Raw genomic sequence first — 16,491 nt, forward strand, 5'->3', positions numbered from 1 at the left:
TCTCGGATGCGGGACGACATCGAGGTATACGTGCGCACCTGTCTAGTTTATCAAACAGACAAGGTGAAATCTAAACTCCCTGGGGGTTTACTTGAGCCGCTGCCAATTACAGAGGAGCCATGGGATAGCATCACCATGGACTTCATTATATGTATTCCAAATTCAGAAGGGTTCGGCACCATCATGGTGGTTGTCGACAGATTCTCCAACTATGCAACCTTTTATGCCACCACAGCTGGTTGCAAGGCTAAAGAGGCAGTGCGTATATTCTTGAGGAACTCGTAAAACATTAGGGTGTGCCGAAGCACATTATTAGCGATCAAGACCCTCGATTTACTGGTGCATTCTGGAAGGAACTATTCGGCTTGTTGGGATCTGAACTGCACTTCTCAACAAGTTTCCATCCTCAAACTGATGGACAGACGGAGTGGATTAATGCCCTCCTCGAGTGCTATCTGCGGCATTATGTCAGCGCAAACCAAAGAGATTGGGCTAAACTACTTGATATAGCCCAATTCTCTTACAATCTATAACGGAGCGAAGCAACGGGAAGGAGTCCCTTTGAGCTCGCAACTGCGCAACAACCCAACACCCTACAATCTTTGCCCGTCAATGTCGGATTGAAAATTATGGGTGCATATTACATGGCCAAGACATTAGAGGAACAAGTCAACCTAGCAAGGTCGTATCTTAAAAAAGCGGCCCGCAAAATGAAAAAATGTACAGATTAGAAACGTCGTCCAGTCAACTATAGGATTGGAGACAAAGTGATGGAGAAGTTGAATCCATTGAAGTTCAAATCACTGCGAGGCGTACATCAAAGTCTGATGCGCCGATATGAGGGGCCATTCGAGATTGTTGCCAAGGTGGGTATAATTTCTTACCAACTGGACATGTCGCGTCATCTAAAAATATATCATGTCTTCCACGCTAGCCAACTGAAACCATATTTTAAAGACGTGGAAGACAAGTATCGGGGGCAGGCCAACCGCAGTCAAATTTTTATTACTCCACCGGCATCGGACAAACAGGTAGAGGCCATCATAGACCATCAATTGGTCTGTGGCAAAGGTTGGGGAAATTAGAGCGCCCAGTTCCTTGTTCATTGGAAAGGAACTTCGCCAGAGGAGGCATCATGGGAGAAATACGAAGATTTGTGGCAGTTCAGAGAACAGGTCCACAATTATCTTCAGTTGTGCAACACTGGGGTTGTCTCCATTTCAGGTGGGGGAGAGTGCACTGCCTCGCCATCACACCTATTAATTTTCCGCAATTCTAGCGACGACGAGGCTCACCCGAGATCAAATCTTGGACAGACATCACTGGGAAAACACTTGGGCCCTCACGAAAATCATTAGATGCTATCAAAAGGCACCTTTGGCCGAAATTCAGCAGACCAAGGGACAAGCAGCCGAAAGTGGAAGAGCATCTTTGACATTCTGGGCCATGGTTGACAGCAGGATCCCTCTAGGCTGCCTTTCCAGCTTTTCCAGGATGGAATGCACAAGGCAGCTTGCCAGCCTTACCAGCTACTTGCCAGCCCTGCTAACCACTCCCCTTGTACAACCCTTTTTATTTATATAAATAGCCCTTTGGCTCATTCTTTGTAAGCAACTCATAATTAATAAATACAACAGAAAAAGGGCATTTGCCTCCCACATCTTGGTCTCTTTCTTTCATTTCTTTCTTGCTTGTTTTGTGTGATTGTCGTCACTTCAGCACGGTTGTCTTGTTCATTGTTTTTAGGACTGAAGCCTTAAGGAGCAGTTTTTCTCAAAGGGTTGTCCCACGCTTCCTTTGAAAAATCGGCCCCGTGGGAAAAAGAATGTAATCAAGGGTTGGTACCCAGTATTACTGAAAAGAATGTAATCAGGGGATAGCGCCCTGTATTACCGAAAGAAAATGTAATCAGGGGATGGCGCCCTGTATTACTGAAGGAATGTAATCAGGGGTTGGTACCTTGTATTACTGAAATGAAAATGGAACCAGGGGTTGGCACCCTCTATTACCGAGAGGGAATGTAACCAGGGGTTGTCACCCTCTATTACCGAGAGGGAATGTAACCAGGGGTTGGTACCATGTATTATTTTGGTGTGATTGAACCCTAGAGGGAGGCTGCCTACTTATCCTTTAGGAATCAAGTCGAACGTAGTTCAAGTAACTTTGTTTTTGATTTTCTTATGTCCTTTTCTTTTGTTTCTTTTTTTTCATTTTTCATTTTTTATTTTTTTAATAATAACTTCCTGGTTCAAAGAACGGGAACTAACTCAAAGGGTTTGCAAAGGGCTGATAGTGTTTGGATAGCAATAAAGAAAGCCTTCATCATCCCAATCGGAGCATGTTATAACTGTGAAAAAGGGGTCAAACATAATACCTTTTGACCGCATCTGCATTGACAACTGTCTCAGGGTCATTTCCTTTGATGTCTCCAAAATATAACGCTCCCTTCGGCAACACTCTTCTTATAATGTATGGACTTTTCCAATTTGGAGCAAATTTTCCTTTGGCTTCTTCATGATGCGGGAGGATACGTCTCAAAACGACTTGCCCCCATTCAAATTTTCTAGGCCGCACTTTCTTGTCGTAGACACATGCCATTCTTTGTTGGTACAACTGCCCATGGAAAACTGCGGCTAATCATTTTTCATCAATCAATGTCAATTGTTCCAATCGGTTCTTGACCCAATCTTTATCCTCAATCTCGACTTCAACAATGATCTGGAGAGAGAGAATTTTAACTTCTTCCAAATTCATTCGGACTTGGCTTAGGCCTACTGTTCGAATTCTTTGTTTATTTTCTCACAAGCTTTATCTTCAACACATTCTGCTTCTTGATTCATTATTTGGTAAAAATGAGAAATAAAATGAGAGAGTCTTATTGGTGAAAACCCTCACGATCACTGCAAGACGATAGTGAGTAAAGAAACCAAAATAAGAGTCTTGTCAGTGAAAACTCGCAAAGAGCACTATAAGGCGATGGTGAGAAGAGAAATGAGAGAGGTCAATTGGTGAAAACTCGCAAAGGGTGCCACTGATCGAAAAGAGGATCTTCACAGCCATTGGCATTGACACAGTCCTAGGCAAGGTTTCTCGATTTCAAGGCAAAAGTTATGATGAATTTCTGATAGTCGGACAGTTGACACAGAGCATCCAGTCCAAAAGGCATGTCATGTTCATTGAAGTTCTCATGTACTTCAGATAAGTCCTTCTTTTCCTTTCCCCAAAAGGGATACCTTTTGTTTTAAACTCATTCTTCATTCCATTGTTTGTTTTTCTTTGAATCGCTTTTGGTCTAATTTTATTCCCAAAACTGAGACAAATAAGAGATGGTAACACTGATTTAAAGGACTTTCGTTTCCCGCAAGCTGATATTCAAGAGGCACCCTGCCTCGGTGGTGGGCATCAAGTCGACCCTGACTGGCCATGGCGGCCGATGCTTCGAAATCAAAAACTCTTGAAAGGAGAAAATCAATTGAAGTAAAGCCTACAAAGACAAAATGAAGTTGAAAATGCTAAGTCCCAAATGGATAACCGCCTTGGCAAAGTTTGAAAAGCCAAAGGTTCCTCAATGCTCTAAAATTAAAATTGAAAAAAAAGTCATAAGTGAAAGCCTTACACAGGCAAAATAAAGTTGAAAAGGCTAAGTCCCACGCGACCAACCGTCATGTAAAAGTTTAAAAAGTCAAAGGGGCCAGAAATGCAAGTGGTATCCAGGAAACATATAGTGGCAGGTTGAAATCATCATCAAAAGAAGATGGGCACAAAGCCAAGCTACCAAAGACATCAAGGCCACAAACCGACCACCACTTTTAAAACTCATAATTTTTCTTTATTTTGAAGCAGGAACAAAGCAGTGCAGAATGGCAATTCTTAAAGGACGAATGTCACCAAAGGTAAGTTTTGCAAAATCTCCATTTTCTATTATTTTCAGCATGCATCACTATTATAGATTATTTTCTTAGCTTAACCCATGTAGAACCTTTTTGCCTAGGAGGATCCAGTTCATATTTTCGGGTAGAAGTACTCTTCGCTCAAGTTGTTTTACGTAGCTTAACCCAGGTATAACCGTTTCGCCTAGGGTGATCCAGCTCATATTCCGAGTAGAAGTACCCTTCACTCAGGCTGTTTTACATAGCTTAAACCAGGTAGAACCTTTTCGCCTAGGGGGATCTAACTCATATTCCGGGTAGAAGTACTGTTCGCTCAGGATGTTTTACGTAGCTTAACCCAGGTAGAACCTTTTCTCCTAGGGGGATCAAGCTCATATTGCCGGGTAGAAGTACTCTTCGCCCAGGCTTGTTTTTCGTAGCTCAACTCAGGTAAAGACTTTTCGCCTAGGGGGTTCCAGCTAATAGTTTCGGGTAGAAATACTTTTCGCTCAGGTTTTCTTTCGTAGCTTAACCCAGGTAGAACCTATTCACCTAGGGGGATCCAGCTCATATTTTCGCGTAGAAGTACTCTTCACCGAGGTTTGTTTTGCGCAGCTTGACCCAGGTAGAACCTTTTCACTTAGGGGGATCCAGCTCATATTTTCGGGTAGAAGTACTCTTCGCCCGGGCTTGTTTTTTGTAGCTCAACTCAATAGAAACTTTTTGCCTAGAGGGATCTAACTCATAGTTCTGGGTAGAAATATCGCTCAGGCTTTCTTTCATAGCTTAACCCAGGTAGAACCTATTCGCCTAGGGAGATCTAGCTCATATTTCCGGGTAGAAGTACTCTTCGCCCAAGCTTGTTTTTCGTAGATTGACCGGGGTAGAACCCTTTCACCTAGGGGGATCCAGCTCATAGTTCCGAGTAGAAGTAATCTTCGCTCAGGTTGTTTTACGTAGCTTAACTCAGGTAGAACCATTTTGCCTAGGGGGATCGAGCACATATCTCCGGGTTGAAGTACTCTTCGCCCAGGCTTGTTTTACATAGTTTAACCCAGGTAAAATCTATTCGCTTAGGGGGATCCAGCTCATATTTCCAGGTAGAAGTACTTTTCGCCCAGGCTTTCTTTCGTAGCTTAACCCAGGTAGAACCTTCTCGCCTAGGGGGATCAAGCTCATATTTCTGAGTAGAAGTACTCTTCGCCCAGGCTTTCTTTTTGTAGCTTAACCCAGGTAGAACCTTTTCGTCTAGTGGGATTCAGCTCATATTTTCGGGTAGAAGTACTCTTCGCCCAAGCTTGCTTTTCGTAGTTTAACCCAGGTAGAACCTTTTCGTCCAGGGAATTCAGCATTTTATTAGTAATACAGGGTACCAACCCCTGGTTAGATTTCCTTTTCAATAATACAGGGCAACAACCCCTGGTTACATTTCCTTTTCAGTAATACATGGCACCAACACCTTGTTATTTTTTTTTCAGTAATACAGGACGTCAACCCCTGGTTACATTTCATATCAGTAATACAGGGTACCAACCACTAGTTACATTTCCTTTTCAGTAATACAGGGCACCAACCCCTGGTTACATTCTCTTTTTCAGTAATACAGGGCACCAACCCCTGGTTACATTTCCTTTTCAGTAATACAAGGTACCAACCCCTGGTTACATTTTCTTTCAGTAATACAGGGTTCCAACCCCTGGTTACATTCCCTTTTTCAGTAATACAGGGTATGACCCATTATTACATTTCCTTTTAAGTAATACAGGGCACTAACCCCTGGTTACATTTTTTTCCAATAATATAGGGTGTCAACCCCTGGTTACATTTTCTTTTAATAACATAGGGTACACCACTCCCTAGTTGATTTGAGCTTAAATGAAGGGTACACCACTCCCTAATATCTTTATTAATAAATGGTACACCAGTCCCTAGTCGTATTTTCCCAACATAAGGTACATCAATCCTTAGTTGAGACATCATTTTGACTAGAAGGGTACACCATTTCAAAAGAATAAAAAAACAAAAAAAAACCATTATCATGTTTTTCCAGGGTACACCATTCCCGACACTTTAATGCTTTTAATAAAGAAGCAGTTTAGAATTTTGTTACAATAACTCACAAAATTTTTCAAGTGAAAACTAGGGCAGAAAATTTTCGTTCGTTTATTTATTTTGGTATCTGAGCAGGTTTTACTTTGAGGCACAGGGTTCGAGATGACCAAAAGAAGAAAAGAAAAATAAGTAAATCCAAATGCAGAAGCAGATGTAAAGGATATGGACTGCTCAAGACATGACTGAAGTTACGAGCTTTACATTTCCCGTCTTCATCAGAAGAAGCCGTAGAGGAATGAACTAGCACCTGCATCTAGCAAGCATCAAGGTTCAGATCAGAGTCTGCATGAAGAACCAGTCAAGACTCAAGATCATGTTTTAGAAGACATATAGATAGGAATGTTATAACTCACAACTGATAGACTTGTTTAGTTTCTTTGGATTTTGATTTTGATTTAATAACATGACCATGGACCGGAGCCTCGACGGAACCTCACTCGACTCTACAACTCATCATTTCATCATTTTTCTTGAATTACACGCGACCTGATTCCCCTATAACCCGGGATATGTAGGCTGTCCAAACCTGGACTCTGTTGCACCCTATCTTTTATTTCTTTTCCTTTCGAATAACGGTTTGGTCAAAAAATTAGTCATATCTCTCATCGTTTCTTTGCCTGAAAACTCTTCATGTTTCCAAGCAAAGATGGGCATGCTGTGAGCACCTAATTTTTTACCATGCTTGAATTTTTTTTTACTCATATCACAAATACCTCACTTTTCACTCCATCATTCCCGCTCCCATTTTCCCCAAGGGTGTCCCCACTCTACTTTTCCACTCAATCCCCCACTCATGTCCCCCACTCCTTGTCCCCCGCTCATGTCCCCCCACTCTTTGTCTCCCACTCATGTCCCCCACTATTTCCCCTCCACTCACAACCCTCATATCCCCATTTCCTTCACGGATAACACACACACTCACAAATACACACACGAAAGGGGGAAGGAAAAGATAGATCTGGGAAGAGGGAGAAACAAACAAAAAAACAGAGAGGAAACGGAAAGCAAAAACGGGCAGCCTTCTTCCTCAATTCGAGTTTCCGTCTTTCTAGGAGAAAACCCAGAAACTTTCAACAATTCCTTAAATCCAGCTTCATCTCCATCCCAAAATACCAAAAAACAGTCTAAAAATACCTGAAAATCATCCTAAAAAAAGCAGCCACCACTACCCATGAACACTACTCCCCAATAGCCATAAAAGCTAGTTGAAAAGAACACCTAGACATATGCTCCAACGCAACAAAATCGCTGGCGAGATCCCGCTCGAGAGGTCGGTGTTTGAGGTTGCCGTTTGAGGTCCTCTTTAAAGCTCCGTCTGTTGGCTCCGGTCGAGGTCACGTTTAGTTGAGTTTCTTTTGAGAATCCAAAGTTCAAAGGTCCGTTCTTATCTCATCTCTTTAGTAAAGATTTTGGGACCTAAACGTGTTCTTTGTGATAAGATTATTCAATAAATTGATTTGAATCTTGAACTAGTTGTGCCAATATTTTTGGCAGTTTGTTAATGGCTTTACGTGGGGAATATTGTAAGTGGAATTGAAGATAAGGTCTTTTTAAATAAGTGGGTCATGGGAGGTAATTTGAATGAATTAACTGTTATGGGCCATTAGAGAATCAATTTTACTAGGCGCAATTCGTTAGAGGTAACATCTTGTTCATTTCCTTTATAACAATTAGTAATTGGTACATATCAATTCCAAACGGGTAAATTACATTTGTTTCACAATGTTGCAAAATAATTAACAAACCTCTAGCATGCTTTAGACGCTCTTAATTAATTAAATTATCATGATTATGTATACGTACGCGTGACATAATTACGACTTCCAAACTTAAAACCAAGATATGCGTTCGCGCAACTTTGGCCAAAACAATCTTAATATAATAAAAATTCTATTAATTGTGTACACGTACGCGTGATATGATTTTGGCACAATAAACAAAATGAACTCACACACGTGATTCGTTTCAAAGATAATTCCATATTTTAATAATTAAAAGCGGATAGATAAAACATGAAAACCAATAAATTACAGTTTATCCAAAATTAATTCAAGCCAAATTGTAGTCAATAAAGCGACCGTGCTAGCCACGGGACTCATTCAAGCCAAGTTGTAGTCAATAAAGCGACTGTGCTAGCCACGGGACTCGGGAATACCTTACACCTTCTCCCCGGTCAACAGAATTCCTTACCCGAACTTTATTTTCGCATATCAATAATAAAAGAGTCAAATCTTCCTTTGAATAGGGATTTAAATAAAAGGTAACTTGGAACACCCAAAAATAAAATTCCAAGTGGAGACTCTGAATAATAAAATAATTCTTACTTCAAAAATGTCACTTTAAATGGAAAATCTCTTTTAACCCACAACAATTCATAATACATATTTTTTTTTGGGGGGGGAGAGGGGGTAAAAAGAGGTGTGACAACTCTGACGACTCTGCTGGGGATGCCTAATAAGAATTCGAGCTTTGTATATTGATTTTTATTTGGCTTTTATCATGTTTTGGATATTATTGTGTTTGGAAGCCTAATGTGCTATTTGTCGTTTCTTTACCGCTTTAATATTTATTTGAACTGTGATATAAATTGTATCCTCTCTCACACCCCTCTGAGTCTTATGATAGTTAGTTATGTTGTGTTTGCCTACCAGCATCACAAAATTTCTGTCTTGAGATAAAACCAGTTAGCCTACCAGCTTCTGGTGAAGGATTTAGTCACACACGTTTAGGCGGGAGAGCCGTTAGCTAGCCAGTGTTGTTCTACTACTGGTGACGCTTGACGCCCATCGGCTTTGGTTGTCTGCTCGGGTAAGCCAGGTATAGATACCATCTCCTATAGGATTTGAAAATTTAGAAAAACAAGCCACAAGCAACGAACATATCTAGTAGGCTACGCTTTATTTGCATCATATGCATTGGACTTAGCGGGACTTGGCACAGGGACCAGGCCCGTCTAGGACAGGTACTAATTTTTCAGACCAATATGTTCATTTTTCTGTGTTATATGTAACATTATTTGGTAGGCTTTACTCAAATATTGACCGGCTTTAGGATAGATTGATTGACAAAGGAGAGAGAAAGAGAAAATTTCCTCCACGTTTTCATAAAGTTCACATTTAATTTTTTTTAAAAAAGTAAAACGTTTTGAAGGGTTCTAATGTGTAAAATCACAATTTTCAAAATGTTTTTTTTTTAATTTTGACCGAACTACGCGAGTCTGATTCTTATCGGATGTGAGATATGTAGGCAAACCTCATCGGTTCCGGCCCCCAATTTTCAAAAAATCCAATAATATTTTCCTTTACTTTCTTCTTTAAAAAAAGTCTTTCTTTGAGATCCAATTTTTAAAAATCCAAAAATATTTTCTTTTAATTTCTTCTAAAAATCCAAAAAATATTTTCATTCTTCTTCAGAAGTTTTTCTTTCAAAAATTGAAAAGAAAATGCAAATTCCAAAAATATTTCCTTTAGAAGTCTTTCTTTCAACAATTCCAAAACAAAAACAAAAAAAAAATCGAAATCCAAAAAAAATAAATATTTTCTTTCTTCTTTAGAAGTCTTTTTTTTTTTCAACCATTCCCAAACAAAATCCAAAAAATTATTTTCCTTGTTAGGAGTTATCATGGTCTGAATTGTATAAGAGTAAGAGTTAGTTTATTTACTTTATTCCTGATTGTCCTGAACTACGTAATGATCTGATTCATGCGGTGTCATGATACGTAGGCAATCTCCATCGGATTCGATCATAACCATTAATAAACCGAGAAAAAAAAAGAGGAAAAGAAAAAGAAAGAAAGGAGTGACATAAAACAACAAAGAAAAATAAAGAGCAAAAAAAAAACAAGAGTAAAAAATCAAAAAAGAGAACTCTTTGTCCAATTTGAAAAAGAAAATCGCGGAAATCTTCTGTGGGTATGCTGTCAAATGGCACGAGCAAGCCGCCAGAGTAAAGCCTCCATTGGACGAAGAAGAAATGGTTAGGGTCTTTCTACAGGCCCAAGAGGCGGACTACTTCCAGAACATGATGACCTCTATGGGTAATCCGTTCACCGAAGCTATCAAAATTGGGGAGATGGTCGAAAACGGTTTAAAAACAGGTCGAATCTTGAGTCATGCTACCTTTAAGACTACATCACAGACCATTCAGAATGGTTCACATAAACAGGAGGGAAGAGGGAGCCATGATGGCTTCGAGCTCGAGGGGGCCCGCAAATCATTCAACCAATCATATATGCTTCCTAAGGTCCCACAACACTATTATCCCCATCAAGATGATGCTTATGTCGTGGCACCACCTCCCTATGCAGTGATGAACGTGAAACCTTACACGCAGCTAGAGCATTATATACAAAACCGAGCTCTACATCCCAGAAATACACGTCCATACCAAGCTCCATATAATCCCCAACCAAATGTTCCCCAATACAATCCTCGCCCAAGAGCGCCCCTCGGAAGGAATAAATTCACCCCTATTGGTGAATCATATTAAATTTGTTTGAAAAGCTAATCGGGCTAGGTTTGCTGTAGCCAGTGGCCCCGAACCGGTCGAACCCTGAGTCCCCCTCGTACCGAGCTGATACTAGATGAGAATACTACTCTGGAGCAGTGGGACATGATATTGAAGATTCTTGGACTCTCAAAAGAGTAGTGAAGGACCTCATTGAGGTCAAAGTCAATAGTTCTCAGGGAACAATAAGCCCATAATATGACGAACAATTTGTTGCCTGCTCACAATACTGGCCGAGTCGTTAGAATAATCTGTGATGATGGGAAATTTGATCCAGCATTGAAAGACATAGTATCCATTGCCGCGGCATAGGAGAAACCAAAAAAAAGGGGAGCCGAACCTGAAAATTTCTCTATCAGACGGGAATCTCGGTAGCCGGTTTTGCTATCCTTTCTACGTCTGGATTATTTCAGGGTGTAATCCGTACGTTTTACTTTTATTGTCTTTCTTTCTGATATAAACCCTTCTATCTTTAATTTTTTTTTTAAAAAAATCAAATGAAATTAATATTTCATTGTCCATGAATGTCTCTTTTCTTAATTTTGTCACCTTTCTTATTCTTTATTCAGTTATGTTAATACAGATTTTAATAACATGACATGCTTGCAGACTTCATGCCCAGATCCTAAAATGCTGTCAGGCCTCGAAATAATGAATTAAGAAGCAGAATGTGTTGAAGATAAAGCTTATGAGAAAATAAACAAAGAATTGGAATAGTAGGCCTAAGCCAAGTCCGAATGAATTCGGAAGAAGTTGAAATTCCCTCTCTTCAAATCATTGTTGAAGCTGAGATTGAGGATAAAGATTGGGTCAAGAACCGATTGGAACAATGGACACGTATTGATGAAAAATGATTGGCCACAGTTTTCCACGGGCAGTTGTACCAACAAAGAATGGCCTATGCCTACAACAAGAAAGTGCGACCCAGAATATTCGAAGGGGGTCAACTCGTTTTGAGACATATCCTCCCGCATCATGAAGAAGCCAAAGGAAAATTTTCTCTAAATTGGAAAAGTCCATACATTATAAGAAGAGTGTTGCCGAAGGGAGAGCTGTATTTGAGAGACATCGAGGGAAATGACCCCGAGACAGTCGTCAATGCAGATACGGTCAAAATAAATTATGTTTGACCTCTTTTTCACAGTTACCCTTTTTCACAATTATAACATGCTCTGATTGGGATGACGAAGGCTTTCTTTCTTGCTATCCAAACGCTATCAACCCTTTGCAAATACTTTGAGCCGGTTCCCTTTCTTTGATCACCCTCTTTGGAACCACGAAGTTATTATTAAAAATAAAAAAAAATAAAAAAAAAAGGACATAAGAAAATAAAAAACAAAGCTACTTAAACTACGTTCGACTTGATTCAGAAAGGATACGTAGGCAGCCTTCCTCTAGGGTTCAGTCACACCAATATCAAAATCCACATTCCCAAAAACAAAAAGTTAAAACTGGGGCAGATGTTACAATGGTTCGGCAATGGTTTCGTTTGAAAGGTTCAAAAGTTGTAATTCAATCCAAATCCCTTTTACCCAAATCCTTTTCAAGTCCTTCCGATCAATCAACGAGAATGTTCAAGAATTGGAGGATACAATTACTTGGATCTGAGACAACCAAATAGGAGAAATAAAATAAGAGAGTCTTATTGGTGAAAACCCTCACGGGCAACGTAGGGCGATGACGAGCAGAGAAAATAAAAATGAGAAAGTCTTGCTAGTGAAAACCCGCAAAGGGCACTATAAAAATGAGAGAGGTTAGCTGGTGAAAACCCGCAAAGAGCACTACTGATCAAAAAGAGGATCTTCACAGCCATTGACATCGACACAGTCCTGGGCAAGGTTTCTTGGTTTCGAGGCAAAAGTTGTGTTGAATTGCTGAGAGTCGGATGGTTTACACAGATCAGGCATCCAGTCCAAAAGGCATGTCATTTTCATTGAAGTCCGCTTGTACTCCCAGATAAGTCTTTCTTTAATTTCTGTTCCCCGAAAGGGACACCTCTTGTTTAAACTCATTCTCCATTTCATTGTTGTTTTCTTTGAATTCCTTTCGGTATAACTTCGTGTCAAAATAAAGGCAAAGAAAGGATGGTAAGACCGATTACAGGGCTCTCATTTGAAGCGAACGGATACATAGAAAAGGCACCCAACCTCGGTAAGGGCATCAAAGCCACAAACTGACCACCACTTTGAACACTCACAATTTTTCTTTGCTTGCGGCAGGAACAAAGGCAAAATGGCGATTCCTAAAGGACGAATGTCACAAAAGGTAAGTTCCTCAAAATTTCCATTTTCTTATATTTTCAGCATGTGTCACTACTATTCATACCTCCCCTTTTCGTAGCTTAACCCAGGTAGAACCTTTTCGCCTAGAGGGATCCAGCTCATAGTTTTGAGTAGAAGTACTCTTCGCTCAGGATATTTTACGTAGCTTAACCAGGGTAGAACCTTTTCGCCTAGGGGGATCTAACACATAATTTCGGGTAGAATTACTCTTAGTTCAGGATGTTTTACGTAGCTTAACCCGGGTAGAACCTTTTTGCCTAGGGGGATCGAGCTCATAGTTCTGGGTAGAAGTACTCTTCGCTCAGGATGTTTTACGTAGCTTAACTCAGGTAGAAACTTTTTGCCTAGAGGGATCCAGTTCATAGTTCTGGGTAGAAGTAATCTTCGCTCAGGATGTTTTATGTAGTTTAACCCGGGTAGAACCTTTTCGCCTAGGGGATCCAGCTTATAGTTTCGGGTAGAAGTACTCTTCGCTCAGGATGTTTTACGTAGCTTAACTCAGGTAGAACCATTTCGCCTAGGGGGATCCAGCTCATAGTTCCGGGTAGAAGTACTTTTCGCTCAGGATGTTTTACGTAGCTTAACCCAGGTAGAACCTTTTCGCCTAGGGGGATCCAGTTCATAGTTCCGGGTAGAAGTTACTCTTCGCCCAGGCTTGCTTTTCGTAGCATAACCCAGGTAGAACCTTTTCGTCTAGTGGGATTCAGCTCATATTTTCGGGTAGAAGTACTCTTTGCCCAAGCTTGCTTTTCGTAGTTTAACCTAGGTAGAACCCTTTTGCCCAGAGGATTCAACATTTTATTTGTAATACAGGGTACCAACCCCTGGTTACATTTCCTTTTCAATAATACAGGGCAACAACCACTGGTTACATTTCCTTTTCAATAATACAAGGCAACAACCCCTAGTTACATTTCCTTTTCAGTAATGCAGGGCACCAACACCTTGTTACATTTTCTTTTCAGTAATGCAGGGCGCTAACCCCTGGTTACGTTTCATATCAGTAATACAGGGCGCCAACCCCTAGTTACATTTCCTTTTCAGTAATACAGGGCACCAACCCCTGGTTACATTCCCTTTTTCAGTAATACCGGGTATGACCCCTGATTACATTTCCTTTTCAGTAATACAGGGCACTAACCCCAGGTTACATTTCCTTTTCCGTAATATAGGACGTCATCCCCTAGTTACATTTTCTTTTAGTAATACAGGGCGCCATCCCATGATTACAATTTTTTCCCAGTAATACAGGGTACCAACCTCTGATTACATTCTTTTTCCGTAATATAAGGTACCAACCCCGTGTTACATTTTCTTACCAGTATTAGGGTACACTAATCCCTAGTTGTGTCTTTCGACATATGGTCTCCACTCCCTAGTTGTTTTTTATATTTTCGATATAGGGTCTCCACTCCCTAGTCTCCTTACCAGTATCAGGGTACACTATACCCCATAGCATTTTCCCCAACATAAGGTACACCAATCTTTAGTTGAGGCACCATTTAGACAATCAGGGTACACCATTCCCAAATTATCATATTTTCCCAGGGTACACCTGCCACGCCTCAAACTCGGGGAGCGCGACCGGCGCTCAACCAAGTGAACCCGGTCAAGCAAGCATGTTAGATACTTTCTACCCAAACTCACTTATGAATATAAAACAAATACATAGTTTCGTTATTTATACGATAAGGAGACCATGTATACAATACCAATTCATTACCATAAGTTACTTCATTTTAAAGTCTCCAATTACACACATTTTCATGGTCTAAAATGAAGTAATTCCAACACAACATAACATGGTTTGACTTTCCCAGCACCAATATACAACCCACACTTTGTCTACGGAGCCTCTAATAGATATAGAAGAGTATTATGATAATGCCAACAATAAGGCTCTCACTATACCTTAAACACAATACACAAGGAACAAAAGATACATGACACCGAAATGAAGTGGCTCACCAAGTCAGCTGGGAAGAGGGTCTACCGCTATCACTGATCAATGTCTCCTGCTGTGGACCTACCTGCATCCATTGGAGATGCATCACCCCCGGCAAAAGGGATGTTAGTACATATGGAATAGTACTAGTATGAATGACAAAACACCCTCTCAATAAAATGATAAATAATACAAGGAATAACACTCATAATATCACTCGAAGCCACAAACAACATCAAACCTCAAATTAGGATCAAGACAGTATTCAAATTAATTTCCATATCTTAAGTTGGGAGATCATTAATACCAATATGCCACCGTTCACGATACCAATATTCACAATACCAATACCACCGTACTTTTAGCACGGAGTCCGATCATGACCCGATTGGCTAGGCCATCTCACTAGAGACATCAACCACAATCACAATTTCAATTTACAATTTCCAGCATAATCACCACCATGTGTGCTGCATGGCGTCCGATCACGACCCGATCAGCTAGGCCGTCTCATTCGAGACATCATCCTTTTTATACCAATCATCTCATTTCATACTTCTTTCACATCTTTATATTTCATTGGCACTAGTGGCCATAATTATAAAATCATTCTTGGTACCTCGGCTGCATTTAGTATTCTTGCATACTTCTTTCACATCCACAACAAGTCATTTCAAATCAACGTTTTTAGTACACATGTGAGCACTTAAGAGTCTTAGGCACATAGATATTTTTCACAAGATTTGGCATAATAGCCTTCGTTTGGACTTGGCTTGAAGTCGAAACATTTTTAATGCACAACTCATACTTTGAACACATTCTCAAATGATAACATAACACGATAAAAGTATTTGGTATACATATTGAACATATATCTTTCAACACAACTCATTCGGAATAGCCAAGTTTTTTTATAGTGAACCACTTGGGACTTACATAAATTACATGAATAACATGTGATTTAATTCTAAGAGAGGAGTTTAGCCAACATACCTCGATTTGAGCTTTCCTTAAATTACTATAATATTCCGAAAATCCCAGCAATCCCAATATCAACCTTCAAGTTCCGGAAATACTACAATGCTCTAATTGATTAAAATGTCCAAATACCACCTAAAATTCAATATCTACCATTAGATATCCCAACTACATCAAAATAAATACGAAAAGATTCATAAATATCTATTTACGCTTCATAATTCAGCAACAAGCCTTCAACCATCCCAAATTATCCAATAGGCTCATCCATTAGCCTATTCAATTTAATTCTTATCATTTAATACTCATTTGGAGTCATCAATAATACTATGTTAATTACCTAACATCATCAAGTCACTATTCATTGCCTTCTCCAACAAAACTCTAGGTTCAAGAACATCCATTTTAAGAACTAGTGGTATATCTTATCCAAATGGTGATTCCTAATTAAATTCATTCATCAATTAAGTTATCAAGTCTATTGGAATCATTAGAAACTCAAGACATATGTATTTATATTAATTCATCACTATTCATCTTCTTCTTTACCCAAAAATGACATTCTTAAGACCCACCCTTAGGGTTCATACAATATCCCTTTATAACTTCAAATAAAACTCATAAACATGCTACCCATACTAAAATATAACATATATATGAAGCTCAAGTGAAGGGATTACCTCTTGGTGGAAGAATCTCACTTTTTCTCTTTTTGGTATTCTTGAAGATTCAACTTATTTCCTATGAATTTGATCCATAATAATGTTAGTGTTATCACTAAATGATGTTATATAATCAT

At 39.7% G+C, this 16,491-nt stretch overlaps 1 long non-coding RNA gene across 1 annotated transcript; it reads left to right on the forward strand.

Moving 5' to 3' along the window:
• The first annotated feature begins 6,798 nt into the window (after nt 1-6,798).
• LOC142167800 (uncharacterized) lies at nt 6,799-11,802 on the forward strand. The gene is made up of 2 exons (XR_012697914.1): nt 6,799-7,357; nt 11,097-11,802. It is a non-coding gene; the product is annotated as an uncharacterized LOC142167800 (long non-coding RNA).
• The last annotated feature ends 4,689 nt before the right edge of the window (nt 11,803-16,491 follow it).

Source organism: Nicotiana tabacum, chromosome 13 (assembly GCF_000715075.1).
Source record: "Nicotiana tabacum cultivar K326 chromosome 13, ASM71507v2, whole genome shotgun sequence".
Lineage (NCBI taxonomy): Eukaryota > Viridiplantae > Streptophyta > Magnoliopsida > Solanales > Solanaceae > Nicotiana > Nicotiana tabacum.